This window comes from Carcharhinus amblyrhynchos, chromosome 9 (genome assembly GCF_965287045.1).
Source record: "Carcharhinus amblyrhynchos chromosome 9, sCarAmb.v2.hapA, whole genome shotgun sequence".
NCBI lineage: Eukaryota > Metazoa > Chordata > Chondrichthyes > Carcharhiniformes > Carcharhinidae > Carcharhinus > Carcharhinus amblyrhynchos.
In genome coordinates, this window is record NC_137332.1 from 73472371 (window position 1) to 73493539 (window position 21169).

Sequence of the window (21169 nt, forward strand, 5' to 3'; positions counted from 1 at the left end):
GTAAGAGTATATGTTGAGCAATAAATCTGAGCCTTGCGAAGTTTGACACATTTCCCGAATTACATGCAGTAAAAGTTATTTTCCCTGATGGGTACAATTTGTTTTATGTTGACTAAACAGGATTAAAAGTATATTATTCTCTGTACTCCCTCATCTTAGGGAGACAGTGGTTTAGCGATAATGTCATGGGACTAGTAAGCTCGAGCCCAGGTTAATTCTCTGGGGACAAAACCAAGACTTGTTATTTTTGCACAATATGTAAATATAGAAACAGAAAGTGCTGGAAAAACTCAGCAGCATCTGTGGAGAGAGAAACAGAGTCAACTCTTCAAGAGTCATATTCAACTCGAAACATTAACTTGTTTCTCGCTCCATAAATGATGAGTTTTTCCAGCACTATCTGAGTTTATTTCAGATCTTCAGCATCCACATTGCTAGGCTTTTATTTTAGTGTGATTTTTATATCCCGTTTAATAAATTTTATGCTTAGTGGTTCAGATTGCCTGAGCTTTGTAGTCACATTCTTTTATATGAAAGAGCACTGACCACCAATAACGGACAGGACAAATTTGTAAATAACGACTTGACAGTTGGGCACTTGACAGTTCTATTTAATTATGATTACTTTTCTAAGTAGCAGCAATGATCTGCTGTTAATAAGCCATATCAATGGTGGGCAACATGCAGCCCAGGACCCACAATCTTTGTTCTGAGTATGATCCACATGTTGTTGATTGCTGCCCAGGAACAGGATTCCACACTCCACTGGTTTCCATCTGCGCAGCTTTTTTTCCTATTAGTATGACTGAAGTGCTACCTGTGTAAAGCAAGGGCAAGTTGTGTGCTGATTCCTCATAACAGTGACTGAGAGCTGTGCATTCCCGCTGCGTCCAAAGTGTAAATATTTCTTTTGTTTTTACAATTTGAATTTGATTAGTTTTATGAATATACCAATGATTAAGCATTTTCTACAACTCATCATGAAATATTTGGTGTGTATTCAACCTTATTAATGAACTTATGGTTAGTGAACAAGCCCAATTTCAATCTGCGGCCCACTGAGATGCAGGAGGGCCATTCATGCGGTTCACTCACTGACCTAGGTTGCCTTTCTGAATCATATTATCACAACTGGCCCTTGTTCTCCTCTTCTTAACTCTCGGAGTTAAAGGTTGTATTGGTGTTTCACCTCAAATCACCAGCCTTCATGAGCAAGGCCCTGATTTGCCATTTTAATTATGTTACCATCTTCGTAGTGACCAATAATTTTTAAAAAATGTGAACTTCCCACCTCTTTTGTGTCAAACTGTGAAAACTATCACTTGATTTTCAATATCCTTGATGTTACCATTGACAGGAAACTCAACTGGACTCGCCACATAAACAAATGGCTACCAGAGCAGGTCAGAGGCTAGGAACTGCAGTGAGTAACTCATTTCCTGACTCCCTAAAGCCTGTCCACCATCTACAAGGCAGAAGTCAGGAGTGTGATAGAATACTCCTCACTTGCCTGGATGGATGCAGCTCCAACAACACTCAAGAAGAAGTAAGTGAAGTGGAGAGAACCTGCATACATAAATGAAGGCATAACAAAAGTAGAGAGTATTGGAAATACTCAGCAGATCAGGCAGCATCTGTGGAGAGAAAATAGAACCACGACTTTGGGCCTGTAACTTTTCAGCAGGAAGGCCTTAAACTAGAGAAGATGAAGGGGAGATTTAATAGAGGTGTTCAAAATTTTTAAGGGTTTTGACTGACTTAAGGAGAAAATATTTGTACTGGCAGGAGGTTTAATGTCACACACCTGACAAAGGAACAGCGTTTCCAAAAGCTTGTGGGTTTACAATCAGATAAACTGGTTGGACTTTAACCTGGTGTTGTGAGACTTCTTACTGTGTTTACCCCAGTCCAACACTGGCATCTCCACATCAGGAGGTTTAATACTCATAGGACACAGATTTGAAATATGTGGCAAAAGAAGCTGAAGGGAGATTTGGAGAAATTTTCTTTAGATCATGATGTTATGATCCTGGCATATACCATCTGAAAGACTGGTGGAAGCAGATTCAATAGTAACTTTCATAAGGCAACTGGATAGTAGTCCTTTTCAATAGAGTGCTCGCTGACCAGTAAACTTAATGTTAATAATGTTAGAAAGCTCTGAATAATTTCATTACTGCCCTTTGTCTACCTAGCTGTAAGTAAACCTAGTAACATATCGCACAAAACCTTTTTCACTATTTTGCTTAGATCAATAATTGATAGGATTTTACTGGCAAGGAAGCTCGTCAAATTAAAAGTCGTGTCTTCTCTCTCAATTCTATTCTCGGGACCTTAAAAGCCAGCTGAGTTTGCAATGCATTAGCATTTCATGTATGGTTATTAAAAGGCCGGAACTAAATTCCTCCACCAAATTAAGTTACCCACCAGCGGGAAGTTGGAATCTTCACTTTTACAAATATATAACATATCACAGCTAAGGCTGTGAGTTGAGAAGCACTGACTGTGAGAGCTTCAGAATCATGATTTTTTTTTTTATAAAATCTCTTTAAAGGTGCACTAACATCAGATTTCAGAATGGAAGATTCTGCCTGATATTCTAGTCATCAATCTGTGGACCAGACATCCTTGAGAGACAGTGTATGCATTTCCTGTAGATTAATTGAAATGTAAATTAGGTTGATTTCTTAAGTTTAACAAAGATATTTTGGAATGCATTGAATGAGCGATTATGATGTGTGGTACATATACAAAACTTGAGGGGAACAGTAGACAATGGACTTATGGCTCCTATAGCTTTTCATCCTGGGGGTTTTCCTCACATCTGGCCTTTTACTGTTGTAGAACAACTGCTGGATCACATTTGCTTCGATTTGTCAACAACACAATTATCACTGTATCACACAAATACCAGGAACTAAAGAGTTTTCAGCTGTATTTTAAAGAGAATTGTGAATTTTGTCTTCCTTTTATCTACTGTGCTTTGGACATGACTCTAGGTTGAGTTTAGATTGATGTACAGTGAATGAGTAAGAAAGATTGTTTGGCAAGTTTGCCTAGGGAGTGGTTAGGAAGAGTCCTGGAATCCAGAAGCTGGCCAACATTCTATTCCTGATTTGCCGTCTGCCATTCTGTCCCCTCCCATGCCAATTTCTGCTGGAAGCGGCCTTTTGTCAAAGATCAAGTGTAGTATTGATATGCTGTATTTATGCTGGTTGAAGTCATTAGGTTCCATTTTAACTTCATTTGAGGCAATTTTTAAAAGTGGCATCTCGGCCTTTTGGCTAAGATGCAAACGAGATCAAGCCTTGGAGGAGGAGCTGTGCCTACTCCAATCAGCTTGGATCATGTAGATCAAGCCCAAGACAGGAGGTGAGAGTCCTGTCTTGTCAGCTTGGATCAGGAATGTCTCACTTGTTGAGATTCTGAATTGGACTTGGTTGGATTGAATTGGATAATTTTTTTTAAATTACTGCTGGAAGTGGATGTATATGGATGTCAGATGGGGACTTTGGTCCATGGAATGCCCTCTGTACACTCTCTGTCAAACGTTTCCCCTGACAATGTTGCCTAACACTTCTGGGACCAAATGCAGTAAGGAATAAATGCTTTCCGAGAGGGGAGATGAAGTAGGGTGGGAGGAGGTTCATGGGCAATATAAATGCCACACGGACCATAGAGACCAAATGCCCTGTTTCTGCATTGAAAATTCTGTGCATGACATAAAAGGGAAGTTGTATGATTTTGGATAGGGAATATTGCTTGGAAGTACCATGATTAAATATTTTTCTGCATAATTGCTGATAGAAGTAGTCTTTTGTCACTTCTTTTCTACTTTTGAAAAAGCAGCACCCTGACTGGAATGCTTAGGCAGTCACTTGGCACTCTGTGGGTGAAATCTAGATACAAACTGGGGACCAGTTTGATTTTTCGTTCGGTGGAGCAGTTGAGCATAAGCTTGTCTCTACACCTATGCTTGGCCTTTTTCTGAAGATTTCATGCTTTGTAAAATTGGGAAGTGGCGTACTGATGGTTTTTTCTGTTTGTTATACAGATGGGGCCTCCTTTGCTCTCACCCAGCAGACTACACCCCTGTCTGCACTACAGAGCTGGGCTGCATGTCAAAGCTGGCCCTAGAATTTCAAAAACACAATGTGAAAATTATAGCTCTCTCAGTTGACAGTGTTCAAGATCACCATGGATGGACCAAGGTACTGATTTGATTTGTTATTGTCAAACATATTAGTATATAGTAAAACGTATTGATTCTTGCATGTTATAGAGACAAAACATACCATTCATAGAGAAGGAAAGGAAAGAGTGTAGAATGTAGTGTTATAGTCAGAGCTAGGGTGTAGAGAAAGATAACTTAATGCAAGGAAGATCCATTCAAAAGTCTGATGGCAGCAGGGAAGAAGCTGTTCTTGAGTCGGGTTGGTACGTGACCTCAGACTTTTGTATCTTTTCCTGATGGAAAAAGGTGGAAGAGAGTGTGTCCAGGGTGTGTGGTCCCTTAATCATGCTGGCTGCTTTTCCGAGGCAGTGGGAAAGTCAATGTGTGATGGACTGGGCTTCATTCACGACCCTTTGTAGTTTCTTGCAGTCTTAGGCAGAGCAGGAGCCATACCAAGTTGCAATACAACCAGAAAGAATGCTTTCAGTGGTGCATCTGTAAAAGTTGGTGAAATCATAGCAGACATGTCAAATTTCCTTAGCCTTCTGAGAAAGCAGAGCTGTTGGAGGGCATTATTGCAGAATAAGGGGTCATCCACTTAAGGTAGAGATAAGGAGGAATTTGTTCTCCTCGGATCAGTGAATCTGTGGAACTCTTTACCAACGAGAGCTATAGAGGCTTGGTGGTTAAGTATGTTCAGGGCTGAAATAGGTTTGTAATCAGTAAGGAAGGTTATGGGGATAAGATGGGAAAGTAGAGTTGAGGATTATCACACCAGATCAATCACAATCTCATTGAATGACGGAGCAGACTCAAAGAGCTGAATGGCCTATTTCTGCCCCTATGTTTTATGGTCAAATCCCTTTTTTTTGCTATGCCTAAATTGATCTTCACTCACATTAATGTTGGCCATACGTGCAACAAAAAGATGGAATTTATATCCCCTTCCCACCACCACCACCATCCCCCCCCCCAACCACTGCTTAAAGCCACTCATGCTTTAAGCAGTGGTGGGACGTAGAAGGGGAAGAGCAGGTAAATATGACAGGTGGCTCGACCACCATCTTCCTGCCTAGCCCTGACCTGGTCCCTATAATGCAGTGAATAAGTTGAAGGGGCAGAAATCTGCAACCCCACACTCTTTAAAGAAATTATTAATGTGCAATTGAACTTGTTAATTGACCAGAATGCCATGTTGCCCATGCCATAGTGTGGTTGGTAGTGAGAAAAATTGGGGAGTTGGCTTTTTCACCTTGTGAGGTGAAAAGATGGGAAGGAGTGGGCAATCCTTTGAGAGTTGTCCTGTGAGTATTGTGGGCACCCTCACTTTGTGCACCCCACTCTCACTCCTCCCATCTCTAGGATACCCAATCATTTCCTGCCCTAAAAGCCTGGGATCTACTGCTCTTCATGCTGGGGAATATTTGCAGTCCCAACACCACCCGCCACTGAGTTCAGACTTTGCAGTGACTGTGAGAGCTGCCAACTACTCTGACTGACCAGCAATGTTTAAGAGGGGGAACTTGCTCCCACTGAGGGGTAGAAATCTCACTCTCAATCATTAAGGTGTTATTGCTGAGGGGTGACCTTTTTTATAAAGTTGTCAGGGGGGTGTGGTGCTGTGGATACAAGTGAGAAATAGGCTGGGACTGCCTCCCCTCTAACCTTAAATGCAGCCCCAGATGCACAGCTTTTGAGCACTGGCAGCTGTGGACTTCCTTCATGATCTAATGTCCGGAATCTATCCAGATGGGAGCGAAGGGATGAGGAGAGGAAGAAGGATTCCACATTGTGGAACCACTTGCAGAATCAAATCAGGGGCAGCAGGCAGCCCTCCTAGCATCAGATCCTGCAACAATTAGCTTTGTGTTTTCTCTTCTCTATTTGTTATTTTCCAGTGGTACAAGTCTTTGCTCTGCTTTTCCATTTACATGATGTGGAGATGCCGGCACTGGACTAGGGTAAACACAGTAAGAAGTCTGACAACACCAGGTTTAAGTCCAACCAGTTTATTTGATAGTAAACGCCACAAGCTTTCAGAAACAGTGTTTCTTCGTCAAGTGTGTGAAAGGTTCTGATCAGAGAAAGGCATATAAAGACACACACAGTTTACAGAATACTGATTAGAATGCAAGTCTTTACAGCTAACCTGCTATTCAAGTCTTAAAGATGCAGACAATGTGAGTGGAGATAGCATTAGCACGGGTTAAAGAGATGTGTAAAATGATGGACCTCTCAATGACACTGAATCTGGAGAGTCCACCTGAAGATTCTTCCCCCACCTTCTGCTGTGGTATTCCAGGCCACTGGCAGCCTTCATCCTGAATTCCAAAGGCAGCCCCATGCGTTGTTCAGCTGGCTCCTGTAAGCCACGTTGTTCTAGACTGGCATTGCTTCCTGTGGCGTTGCAGAGAATTGGGGGTGTGGGAGAGGGGAATGATTCCAGTCAGGCCTTCATTTGCAACCAATTAGCAAGATAGAAATCGGTTTTACACCCTGTCTACAGCAGGTTTCCTGAGCTGCCATGGCAGGCACCAATGGAAGATCCCATGGGAAAGTCACAGTGGCGTAATATTTTGGACTCTGCCTCACTTGCCCCCACAATCCACAATTGAACATGCCTGTGATGCCAACACGTGAATTCTTCATTCCAGAGAGGTTAGTAATTAAGACATCATGCCATGGAATATTACCTTATGCTTGAGTAGACAAAACCTACTTTCTGATATGTTTAGTAGGTATTGAGTAGAAAAGCACTGCAAATCTCCACCCTTTTATCATAGAATTCCTACAGTGCAGAAGGAGGCCATTTGGTCCATCAAGCCTGCACCAACCACAATCCCACCCAGGCCCTATTCCCGCAACCCCACATATTTATCTGCTAATGCCCCTGACACTAGGGTCAATTTAACATGGCCAATCAACCTAACTTGCACAAGTTTGGATTATGGGAGGAAACTGGAGCACCCAGAGGAAACCCACACAGACACAGGGAGAATGTGCAAACTCCATGCAGACAGTGACTGAAGCTGGAATTGAAACCCAGTCCCTGGTGCTATGAAGTGGCAGTGCTCACCATTGTGCCACCTGCGTATAAGATGGTCAAGACTTTCTGTGATAAAGCACAGCTTCAGGAGGAGAAAGGCAACATAGACTTCAACTTCCACACTTCCGTGATCATATTGTCATTCCAGCGTACCCCTTCCCCAGCCTCCTGCCCCACCTCCCCCCCAGTACACCAACAAACAGGAACCCCCAATCTTTGTAATATCGGGTCAAATTGTTTCAATTAGTCCCAAGAATACAAAAACTTTTTTGAGAAGGTATAATTTTCTTTCCACTTGTCCGGTCGACCCCTTTTTAGGGGAGTTAATATTCAGGAGTGGCTGACATTTTGCTTGGTGGTTCATGCAGGCCTGAGGCCTGGGCCTCTGGATGAGACCTTACCTATGTCTCGGCAGATGTCTATAATAAGACAGGTTCATCCTGAAATATAGGGATGCTTAATGTTAGAGAATTAAATTCCTATGAGATTCCAGACATCGGAATTCCCCTATCCATTGTTGGCTCACTTCCAGAGGCCACGTTTGGGACAAACAGGAACTTCCACCGTGGCCCCTAAATGACTTGTTAGTCCAGGACGGATCCTGACTCACGCCCAAATTTCCACCCCTTACAGCCAAAACCAAGATATTACTCATCCATTTGTTATCACTGGATGTTTATCTGTGTGAAGATGGATTGCTGCATTTGTAAGACTTGATCTGTAACAAGGATCACTCAAAATTCAAAAGGAGTTCATTTTGCATCAAGTGTTTTGGAATGTGATGTGTCACAGAAATGAAAGCACCTCTCCCTCCAGTGTCAGAATTTGCAACTGCAGTCAAAGGAGAGTTTTGGCCTGTTGCCAGAAAGCTGTGCTGCCCTCATTTGCTCAGCAATATTGCTGCAGAAGTCAGGAGTGAGATAATCAATGGTTTCACAAGGAAACTTGGATGAGCACTTGATAGAAGTAAACTTGCAGGCTACCAAGGGATTGGAATTGACTAGAATGCTCAGCAGATAATTGGTGGACCAAAGGGCCTCTCTCTGTGCCCCATTGCGGCTCAAAGACTACCAAGTGGGTGGAACTGTAATATAAAAAGAAATGCCTTTGACTAAACTTTGTTTGCAACCCTCCTGGAATGTCCTGGACTCACCAAGAATTAAAGATTTATTTTCCAAACTTGGCTGCAACCAGGGAGACAAATCATAGGAATTCTGAAGAATTTTTTTATTTTAATGAGAGCACATTTGTTTATCAGCTTTAAAAAATTGGAGAAGGGAATTAAGTTTATTTGGCTGTTTGGGGTAATGGAGCTGCGAGGTCATGTGATAAAATCTCCAGGAATATATTCCAGAGTTGGCAATCCTATCTATCAGAAGCAAATCCCATTAGTCCATTGTTACTTCTCAGTGCAATAGAACAATGACAGGAATTTAATACAGGATGATCATTTCCCTCAGAGATTCAGGGTAAAAGAGCTGGGACATTAAGTTGTTTCAGTGGCTCATATTCAAACCCATGGTAAACAATTAAGCTCACAAGGGCAAAGGAAATCAGTGGGTTTCAGGAAAAAGATAATGGTCTGGATTTTCGCTGAGTTGCATTGATTTGGAAGCCTTTTAAAAATGGCTGATGGGTCCAGATTCCAGGATTCCCAACCCTATTCCCTGGCTGTCTGATTTTTCAGGAGTGCCTTAAAGTATTTTGAGCTGCTTCTTGTCCGAAGCCCACATCTGGCAATCGCAACGTGGCTGGTTCCATTGTAGATACAGGTATCTCCTACTCTACAATTGTCATGGAGATGGGTCAGGTTTTTAAAGAGTCATGGTTGATGGCCCCTTAGAGAAGTTGTGAACCCTGGTCTGACTGAGGGGACCTTTAAAAAGATAAGTTCAAAAGGTTCTCCTCATGCCCCCTGTGCCAAGCTCCACCCGTCCACCCATCCTTTATGTTCCTCATGCCCCCTGTGCAAAACTCTGCTTTCCCATCCACCCTGTCGAGGAAATTCCTAGCTCAGAATAACTCAGGCAGAGACGTTCAGAGTCAGGCGTCAGGAGAGTTTATTGTCGTGATATCACGGAGAGTACACCTCAGTCAACACCGAGAGAACTCTGAATTTTTGAACAAACCCGCGCTATTTTTATACAGTGAAATAAACAACTCTGCAAGCAGGTTACAATACTCCCTATTATCCTTACTATCTCTATTACCCCTTTAATCATTGTCCCATGAATTAAAACTATGGTCCTAGGACTTATCTATAGTGTCCTTGGTCTAAATCATCCTACAGTCCCTTTCCCTTGTGATTTACCGTAACTAGATAGGGGAGAAGAATGGTGGTTTATTTTTCTATCCTCCTAAAGGCAGATGGCCCGTTATCTGGCCTTTAGACCTTGAGTGTCTGCTAGGCCCTGTTTTTCTAACCCTGCCTGCTTCAGCTAGTTTCTTGATTTTCGGTATAATGGTGAGTATATAGTGAATCATTAACCCTTTAGCTACTGCTGCAGCTTTAGCCCCTACTATAGCAAGTCCGTTTAAAACAGACTTACTTTTCTATGCAACCTAATTGCTTATATGAATCTACACACCCCTAAAGTCCCTCATGCTCCCTGTGTCAACTCTGTTATTACATCCACCCGCCATGCCCCTCAAACCCCCCTGTGTCAAACTCTGCCTTTCCATCCACTCCCCACATCCCTCATTCCCATGTCAAACTCTGTCCTTCCATCCACCTCCTATGTCCCTCATGCCTCCCTGCCAAGCTCTGCCTTTCCACCCACAGTCTAAGCCTCCTCACACCTTCTGTGCTAAGCTCTACCCTTCAGGGGAATTAATTCAAATCTCACTTTGGCACTGAATTGAGACACAGTAGTTGGAGTTCTCTGACTTCACGCACAGTGGGGATTCTCCAGTCCCAATGCAGCAAACAGAGATTTGGCTGAGCGCCAAATTCTCGTTGGCAGCAGCAGTGGGGTGTGCAAGACTGGAGAATTCCCGTCAGTAATTTGTGGGTTAGCGTCAGAATAAAACTATGAAGATTAAAAATGAAATTGCCTTCAGGGAAGGGAGCTTTCACCCTTTCCCCAAGCTGGATCTTTTGGGATCAGTGTCCCACATTATATGGTGGATCCTTAATGACCTCTAATAGAGGATGGCAAGTTATGCAACTCAAAATTTCACACATAGGTGTGAAACTATCCTGGCAATTTATCAATGCTGGCCAAGTTACATGTCATCTTGGTTTGGACATAAGGGTTTTTTTTAACCATTGTTGAATCAATGTTCTGAAATTCTCCTCCAAAAATGAAACAAATTGACTCCGATTTCAGACGACTATCCTCCCTCCCCCACTCCTCCCCCACAGTTAGTCTAAGGGTGTAGTTGGCTTATGACTGCAGAGTTACTTCAATGTGATTTTCCTTAGCCACAAGTCCAAGAAGTATAAAGATCAAGTCAACTGGATTCTGAAGTGATGCTTTCTTCTAGGGGGTTCCGCTGCACTCTCCTCTGGAGGCAGACCAAACCGCAAGTGCAGTAGTCTGACAGGAACTTAACATTGGCGTGAAGTCAAACACTTCACACCAACACTCCTGTCATACCATCAATGCTGTGACCATCTTGACAGCCAGAGATGGTTGTTAACATGTATATCTGACGGCTGGAACAAGAGGTAACACTTGGCCATGGAAAGTGCAGTTAAATAAAGACCAGCTCCTTACAAAGGAATTACAAGGTTCTTAATGTATTCAAGGGTTTCAGGTAACATCATAAACTAAAGGTTCCAACACTTGTTTGCAGACCTGGACTCAATTCCTTTTACCTCTCTATCATTACATAATAAGAGCTATTATGAGAAAGGTGTGAGAGAGGAGAAGGAAAGGCTTTTTGCTTTAATGTCTAAATTTGTGGTTAAACTGGTGGTTCCTGGGACATTACACTTACAAAAGCAAAGGACTTATGCATTGCGCTTCATGATCTCAGGGCATTCCAAATGCTTTAGAATGAATTAGCCTCAGGTTTTTGTTGTGTAGTTTCTGTTTTAAGGTAGAAAACATGGTGGCCAATTTGTGCACAGCAACTCCCAACTTGAGAGTCATCAGATAATCTATTTTTTTAAGTGATGTTAATTAAGGGATAAATAGGGCCAGGATTCCAGACAGAATTCATAAGAACATAAGAACATAAGAAATAGGAGCAGGAGTAGGCCATCCAGCCCTTCGAGCCTGCCCCGCCATTCAATAAGATCATGGTTGATCTGTCGCTGCTCAGTTCCACTTTCCTTTACTATTCTTGAGGATCTCCTAATCTCTGTCACACATTTGACAGACAGAATCCCCAGCATTGCAGGACTCCCAGAGGACTGCACTGGAATGCCTGCCTAACCAAAAGGCTGGAGTTTACACATAATTTCTACCAAGAATGGCGAAACCTTGGTAGAAATGATTGAAATAGTGCTAAAGATTTCTCAGATCTTTCAGCGCAAATGAATTGCATCCATAACTACTTTTGCACAGGAGTCTCTGCGATCTCTTACACTGACTCAAATGTCCACTCACCTGAAGAAGTCCCTATCTCTAAACCTGGCCATGCATCTAGGTTGGCATAGTGAGGTCTCACAGACTGTACCCATTTGAGGATATTCATCACACTGTACTCAGAGCCTTGGTTGCACAGACACACATGGCTCCAGCATTACTGCAGTGATCAGCATTCAATCACTCTGTGAATTACTTTAAATTATTTTAATTTCAATTTAAATTGTTGTAAATTCAGTCAGTCATAGCCAAGGAGGCCACACCAGTTTAACTTCAATTGAATCCTTGGTCTTAGGTACCAAAGACACATCAAAGCTATCCAGCTGAAGTCAGAGTGGTATGCCATGCTTGGCTATGATTGACTGAATTTGCAATGATTTAAATTGAAGTTAAAATAATTTAAAGCAAGAGCATAAAACCAACCAGCTGAAGATGGCTTACTTCTGGGTAATCCCGCTCCAGTAGAATTCACTCGCTAATCAACCAATCACACTCATTCTTTAATGGAATGTGGCTGTCATTGACAAGGCCAGCATTTGTTGCCCATCTCTAATTGTCCTTGAACTCATTGGCTTGTGAGGGCATTTCAGAGGGTAGTTAAGAGTCAACCACATTGCTTTGGGTCTGGAGTCACAAGTTGGTCACACCGAGTAAGGACATAAGAACATAAGAAATAGGAGCAGGAGTAGGCCATCTGGCCCTTCGAGCCTGCCCCGCCATTCAATAAGATCATGGCTGATCTGTCGTGGCTCAGTTCCACTTTCCCGCCCTCTCCCCATAACCCTTAATCCCCTCTCTTATCAAAAACCCATCAACCCGCTTCTTAAAAATATTTAGCGAGGCAGCCTCCACCACTTCAACGGGCAGAGAATTCCAGAGATTCACCACCCTTTGAGTGAAGAAGTTCCTCCTCAACTCCGTTCTGAACCGCCCCCCCTTTATCTTGAGGCTGTGCCCCCTAGTCCTACTGTCTTTTTTGAGCGGGAAGAGTCTTTCCACCTCTATCCTATCCATCCCATTCATCATCTTATACGTCTCAATGAGATCTCCCCTCATTCTTCTAAACTCTAACGAGTACAAGCCTAGTTTATTCAGCCTCTCCTCATAGTTCAACCCCCTCAACTCCGGTATCAGCCTAGTAAACCTCCTCTGCACTCCCTCCAAGGCCAAAATATCCTTGCGCAGGTGCGGCGCCCAAAACTGCACACAGTACTCCAGCTGCGGCCTCACCAATGCCCTATACAGCTGCAGCAAGACCTCCCTACTTTTATATTCAATCCCCCTCGCTATGAAGGCCAGCATCCCATTCGCCTTCCTGACCACCTGCTGCACCTGCAGGCTGGGTTTTTGCGACTCATGCACAAGGACCCCGAGGTCCCTCTGCACCGTCGCCTGCTGCAGTTTTTCGCCACGTAAGTAATAGTCCTTCCTACCATTCTTCCTACCAAAGTGGACCACCTCACACTTGCCAACATTAAATTCCATTTGCCATTTCCTGGCCCATTCGCCCAGCCTATCTAGATCCTTCTGCAGACTCTCCACACCCTCCGCACAATTTGCCTTTCCCCCAATCTTGGTGTCATCAGCAAATTTCGACACCCTACACTCGGTTCCCTCCTCCAGATCATCTATATAAATGGTAAATAGCTGAGGCCCCAGCACCGACCCCTGGGGCACCCCACTAGTCACCAACCGCCAATCCGAATAGCACCCATTGACCCCCACTCTCTGCCTCCTATTTGACAACCAATCCTCTATCCACGCTAACACCCTACCCCCAACTCCATGTCCTCTGACCTTCTGCAGTAACCTCTTGTGAGGTACCTTATCAAACGCCTTCTGAAAATCCAGAAAGACCACATCCACCGGCTCTCCTCTATCCACCGCCCTAGACACATCCTCATAGAACTCCAGTAAATTGGTCAGACACGACTTCCCTTTAATGAAACCGTGTTGCGTCTGCCCTATCAAGCAATTCCCTTCAAGATGCCTCGCAATTTCCTCCTTAATGACGGATTCTAACATTTTACCTACCACAGACGTTAAACTAACCGGCCTGTAATTCCCCGCCTTTTGCCTGGCACCCTTCTTAAACAACGGCGTAACATTAGCCGTTTTCCAATCCTCCGGCACTTCCCCGGAATCCAGCGACGTCTGGAAAATAACCACCAAGGCATCCACTATCACCTCCGCCATTTCTTTCAGAACCCTCGGATGCATTCCATCCGGTCCTGGGGACTTGTCCACAATCAGCCCCTCCAGTCTGTCGCGCACCACCTCTCTAGTAACAGTAATGTCATTAAGACCCTCCAGTCCTACCACCTTTCCATCGCTAACACCCGGCAAATTATTCACGTCCTCCTCCGTGAAGACAGAAACAAAAAAGTTATTCAAGACCTTAGCCATATCCCCATCCCCTACCACTAGGTCCCCTTTCTCATCCGCTAAGGGACCAACGTTCACCCTAGCCAGCCTCTTCCTTTTTATATATTTATAAAAACTCTTGCTATCCTTTTTTATATTAAGCGCTAGCCCAGCTTCATAGCTTCTTCTACCCTCCTTTATCAACTTTTTTGTCAATCTTTGTTGACATTTAAACCTTTCCCAATCCTCTTCTCGCCCACTGCTCTTAGCTACTCTAAATTCCTCCGCTTTTAATTTAACACTTTCCTTCACCTCCTTCGTTATCCACGGCTTATTACCTCTCTTCCTACTGTCCTTTTTAACCATCGGAATAAATTTCTGCTGAGCACCAAGAAAGATCTCCTTAAAGATCCTCCACTGCTCCTCAGCAGACCTACCTTCCAACGTGCTCCCCCAGTCCACATTCGCCAATTCTTCTCTCATCCTACCATACTCCCCTCTATTCAGACAAAGGACACGTGTCCGGGAACCCACTTTCTCCTCCTCCATCTGCAACAGAAACTCCACCATACAATGATCACTCTCTCCAAGAGGATCCTTCACCTCAAGGTCCCTAATTCTACCCGCCTCATTACATAGCACCAGATCCAAGATAGCTCGCTCCCTCGTCGGCTCCAACACACACTGTTCCAGGAAACTATCCCGGCAGCATTCCAAGAACTCCTCCTCGAGCCCACCTCGTCCAACATGGGTCGACCAATCAATATGCAGATTGAAATCCCCCATAACTACTGCCGACCAACTTACTTCCCTAAAAGGGGTTAGTGAACTAGGTAGGTTTTTACAACAATGATAGTTGTCATTGTCACTATTATTGAGAGTAGCTTTTAATTCCAGATGTATTCATTAAAATTAAATTCCACCAGCTGCTGTGGGATTTGGTCCCAAAGCATTGGTCTGGGCCTCTGGATTACTAGTCGTGTGACATTACCACCTCTGTATTCTCCCACTGATTCAGAGGAGACTCTACCTTCAGGCTAATGTCAATAGATTTCATGCAGGCAACTTGAGTGTAACTTCACCTTTGGCCAAACTGGCGCAGCTTCCAGCACGGATGTTGCCAATTGTGGCCTTCCTGGAAATGCTAGGCTTTTGTCTCTGAAGTAGGCCCCAAAGCTTTTCAACTCAATTGATAAAATGTGTGCTGGAAACTGTGCTAGTTTGGCCAAAGATGAAGTTACACTCAAGTTTCTGCACCAAATCTATTGACGTTATCCTAATCCTAACTCCCTGGGAGCCCAGGTTGACAATTGAAATGACCAAGAGCAGCAGGAAATTCTGTGTTCCCTGGTTAGCCATCAATGGCAGGCTCCACAACTGAGTGTGAAAAATGGCCTAATATTACTGAGCTGTCAGTAGCGATATTGCTGCTGTAATAGTAAATACTAATAAAATAGACTTACAGAATAGGAAAGTTTACTGTGCCAACTTTTCTCTTTCTCCCAATTTTCTCCTCCTTCCTTATTATTTACTCACAAAGGCTACTTATGCGTATATTGCATTATTTTTGTGCCTCTTATTTCAAGCAAGAAGAGAGATCTCAGCTGCTTTTCTCCCATTCTTCAGATCTGTTGTATTTTCTTTGGCTGCAATCCATGCCAGTAAAAATGTTACTGGCTCACTGAAAATTGAATTCAATGAGTTTCCAGTAAATCAGGGGGCCAGGACATTAAAACGTAGGCCCATTAGCCTCAACCTCTGAACTAATAAACCAGGACTCCAGTCAACAAACCTATGGAAGGCATCTTTACCTCGACCCCTTCCTTACTTTATATATTATTATGTAGCATCTCTCAAACAAATTACCCTGGCAAGGAATTTGACTCTGATATTGGGCCACCTCATTAGGGTGTATTCTGCACTTGTGGTGTCTGTATAAAGCCTTCTTGGGCATGGAAAATTTCACCTAAATCCTGGCTAAAATTGGGCAAATGAACATTAGCTCACTGCTGTTAAACATAAGAAATAGGAGCAGGAGTAGGCCATCTAGCCCTTCGCGCCTGCCCCTCCATTCAATAAGATTATGGCTGATCTGAAGTGGATCATTCCACTTACCCGCTTGCTCCTCATAATCCTTAATTCCCTTATCAATCAGAACTGTTACTAAAGGTAGCTGGCACAATCAACATCAGCAGGAGCATAAAAAAAGCAGCTGGTGTGAAGGTCTGTCAAAAAAAAGGCAAACTTATTCAACTTAAATCTAACAGCAAACAACATAAGTGAATTGACTTCAATTCAGTGGCCATCACTGTTTTAATAATGCAGCATGCATCCCTCACGACAATGAGCTTCTGCTTTACTTTTGCCATGATGTGGCAATGCCGGCCTTGGACTAGGGTGGGTACAGTAAGAAGTCTCACAACACCAAGTTAAAGTCCAACAGGTTTATTTGAAATCATGAGCTTTTGGAGTGCTGCTCCTTCATCAGGTGAGTGGAGAGGTAGGTTTCGCAAACATGACATATATAGACATAGACACAAGGATTACTTTTGCCATGTCAGCCTCTGAAGGAATAATCCATTTTGTTACACATTTTGATCAAATATACCAATATCAGTTTAAAACTTATTGGTAGAAAAGGAAGGTTAAAAAGAGACCAGAATGGACTTTTCCAATGACTATCTGCAGCTGTAGGCCTGAGACTTATTCAAGAGATGTCGTGGCATTTTTTTGCATTACTACCAGTAACACTGCCTCTTAGTATTGCTGTACTGATGGTCAGTTGATGGACAGTTGTCAGCTTTCCAACTGGACAAAGACAGAAGAAAATGGGACTAGTCAAATTTATACACCTAAGGCTGTGGTCGGATTGTCAACCTCTGCAGCACTGTTCTGAAGTCTCCAGAAATTAAATATTAGTATCCAAGACACTCCTGCGAAAAACCCTGGAGATAAACCATAAATCAATAAAAACAATAGCATTACAAAAAATTTGGGAAATGTTGTTTAATAACAATTTTTAAGAGTATTGGGCAATGGAATAAGGGTTGGCACAATGGTTGCACTGCTGCCTCAGTGCCAGAGAGCCAGGTTCAATTCCGGCCTCGGGTGACTGTCTGTAGCATTTGACACATCTGCCCCATGTCTGTGTGGGTTTGCTTCGGGTGCTCTGGTTTCCTCCCACACTCCAAAGACACACACGTTTGATGGATTGGCCATACTAAATTGCCCCTTAGTGTTCCAAGATGCGCAGGTTAGGGGAATGAGCGGGGTAAATATTTGGGGTTATGGGGAACATGACTGGGTCAGATTGTCTCTTAGTGTCAGGGGGATAACATGGGGTTATGAGAATAGAGCACGGGTGAGATTGTTGTCAGACTCGATGGGCCGAATGGCCTTCTGCACTTTAGGGATTCTATGATTCTATGAAGTGTTCTTTAACTTACTTAGTTATGCTCATGGGATGTGAGCATTATTGACAAAGCCAGAATTGATTGGCGGTCATCTTCCTGAGGCATTGCAATGCTTGTGATGTTGGTACATCCACAATGCTGTGAGAAATGGAGTTCCAGGACCAGCGATAATGAAGCCATGGGGCATGCTGATGAAGCCTCCTGCTGAGGCTTTCTGTTGGACCTGGCCCATGTAAAAATGAATGTAATTGGCAGGCTGGGTGAACAGGGCATCCGTGCCCTGGCAGACGCAATTGTGCACAGAGGGTTGCGAGATGCCGCAGATGTCTAGAAGTCCTCAGGTAGTGGGGGGGTCAAAATTGGCTCCAGGTCTGTGGTGGGTGCATAGCTCTGGCTGCAGAGAGACCCATGGGGGGGTGGGGGGGAGCCGGTTGCCACATGAGGTCCACCACCAACCCCGCAAATATCAGTCTGCTTCCCTGCCGTCTGTCTGCTGGACAGGCACTCCAGAGCTTACATCCCATGCACCACTAACAGTAATAGGCTGCAGGTCTGTTAGTGCACCATGAGCCTGGAGCCAATGGTGATCCCCAATCTGTGGATCCCTAGACCTCTATGGCATCTCACAGCTCTCTGTGCACAAACGCACCACCCTAGTGCACCAGGATACCCTATTCGCCTGAGGCAACAGCTGCCAAATATGCCTGGAAGGAGCCTGTGGTATAAAGTTGAGGGCCGCCGTGACCTTCACTTCCACTAGAGCAGTTGTTCTCCTGTCTCCCAAGGTGCCAAATCTGTGAGGACATAACACAGGTGCCGTACTGTCTCTTACATGTAGTACAGTTGCCCATCCCAGGCTTCCACTGCTTCTATGACTAGTGGTCCCATGAGTGAATGTTGGCAATCTGTCACCATCCCCAGTGCCATGTGTCACCTCAACGAGTTGCCTACCGTTGACCTCCTGGCCACGGCAGAAAGGGAAAGCATACATGTCTGCGTGCGGGGTCCCCATTGCAGACCCTCGAAGTATTGACATGAGTGCAGCTACTACATTACCTTCCATGAGTTGCAGTTCAGCCAGACAGGGGAGGGGCAGCCTCCTGACTATCACAAGATGCGTTCCCATTCAAAGCAGCACAGTAGAGTCCATGCAGTATGAGGGGCCATATTAACTTCTGGTCAGTTCCTTTGCTTGGGACAGCAGCTGCCAGACCTGCTACCTGTTAGTGGGTTCTGGGATGTAAGGTCTGGAGTCAGCCACAATGCCCGTCCAAAAGACAGATAGCAGGGAAGCAGGTCAATAATGGAGGACATGTCCCTGTCTACATCAATGGGGATGAAGTAGAAATGGTCGAGAGCTTCAAGCTTCTAGGTGGCCAGATCAACAACAACCTGTCCAGTCCATCCAGGCTGACACTATAGTTAAGAAAGCCCACCATTACTTTCTCAGAATAATAAGGAAATTTGACATGTCCACTGCGACTCTCACCAACCTTTACAGATGCACCATAGAAAGCATTCTTTCAGGTTAAATCACAGCCTGGTATGGCTTCTGCTCTGTACAAGACTGCAAGAAACTACAAAGTGTTCTGAACGAAGCTCCATCCATCACTCAAACCAGCCTCCCATCCATTGACACTATCTACACCACCTGCTGGTGTAGAAAAGCAGCCAGCATAATCAAAGACCCCACATACGCTGGACATATTCTCTTCCATTGGGAAAAAAGATACAAAAGTCTGAGGTCACGTACCAACCAACTCAAGAACAGCTTCTTCCCTGCTGCCATCAGATTTTTGAATGGACCTACTTCACACTAAGCTGATCTTTCCCTATTACCCTAACTGTGACTGTAACTCCATTTGGCACTCTCTCATTTCCTTCTATGACCGGTATGCTTTGTCTGTAAGAAACAATACTTTTCACTGTGTACTAATACTTGAGACAACAATACATCAAGTCAATAATTGTGAGGTTGGTGGTGGACCTCATGGGGCACCTCTCAGTAGTTTCTCTGCAGCCAGGGTCAATGCATGCACCATGGGGCTTGGAGCCAGTGGACCCCTCAAACTCCAGCATTCATGCAATTCCCCCAACCCACCCAGCAAGGGGCAATTTTTAGCATAGCCAGTCAACCTAACCTGCACATCTCTGGACTGTGGGAGGAAACCAGAGCACCTGGAAGAAACCCACGCAGACACAAGGAGAATGTGTAAACTCCACACAGACAGTGACCCAAGCCAGGAATCAAACTCAGGTCCCTAGAGCTGTGAAGCAGCTGTGCTAACCACAGTGCCGCTGAATGGAACTTAACCACCTCGCTCCCCCTCACTACTGTTGTGCTTGACCCAGACTTTTATAGAGCAGCTGTGAAAGATGCTGGCATGACGTCATACTGGAAGGCGCAGGGGGCGGGGGGTGGTTACGGTGAGGGAGTTAAGATACAGGAGGGGGAAAGGGCCAAGCCAAACTCACTAATAATGTGGAAATACATTCAAAATCATTGAAATTGACATTGCGCCCAGATCGCACTGAAAAAGATGGCCTTGGAGGATGGCGAATGGCGTGACGCTGGGAGTGATTTGGATTTTTCACCTCCCACTCATATTTCCCACCCTACTATGTTAATCAATCAGGGCAGCAGGGTGGAAGACTCGTTCCCTGTGTGTGTTGGAGGGAACCTGTATTAAGAGAAAACATATGCAACAAACATTGTCCTGATAATTTCATGGTGTTTTATTGGGGGCAGGAGAATTCAATATTCAAATCAATAATGTGGGAAACATAGGTTGTCTTCATTGTAACTAAGGTTTGACTTGATGCTTGATTTATTGAATATGTTCCAAGAGAAACAGAATTCAGGATCAGCTCCAATCCTGCAGGAACATAAATGGTGTTTCAGATGAAAGGCAGCCTTACTGGCAAGTGGAAATATTAATTCAGAATCACAGAATTGTTCTGACGCCAAAAGATGCCATTTGGCTCATTGTGTCCACACCGGCTCTCCAAACAAATATTGTGACTTAATGCCATTCCCCTGTACTCCTGCATATTACTTGAATAGAAACAATCAGCCAATGCCCTCTCGAATGCCTCATTTGAATCTGCCTCCAGCACATTTCCAGGCAGTGCATTCCAAACCCAAACCACTCACTACGTGAAGAAGATTTTTCTCACACCCCACTTGTTAGTTTTCCCACATGACAAGTGTTTTGTCACTGCAACACCACTGGTACAGGCTTCACTCCATAACTCAACTGCCAGCTAATCTCCATAAGTCAACTGCTAGCACATCTTTAGTCCTTGACTTTGGATAGGAGCGTGGCTTTTTTTTGCTTTTTTTCTGTCTGGGTGCCAAGGTCTGTTTTAAGCCCTGCAATTTAAATTGTGAGGATTCGAACCAACAGTTCAAATAAAAACACTTTTCCTTAAAGTGTTCATCCAGCAAATGGGGGTCTTCAGTTATAGGCAATAAAATGAAACAAAACTTCCAATTTGCAAATCAAAGTGAAAGATTTAATAAAGAAACATCATTACTCCAACAATTGTGGCCTCACCCTGGCCCATTCCAACCTCAAACAATTCCAACCTCTTTAACAATTCCAACAAGTTCTTATTTATACTGAGTTAGCTGATC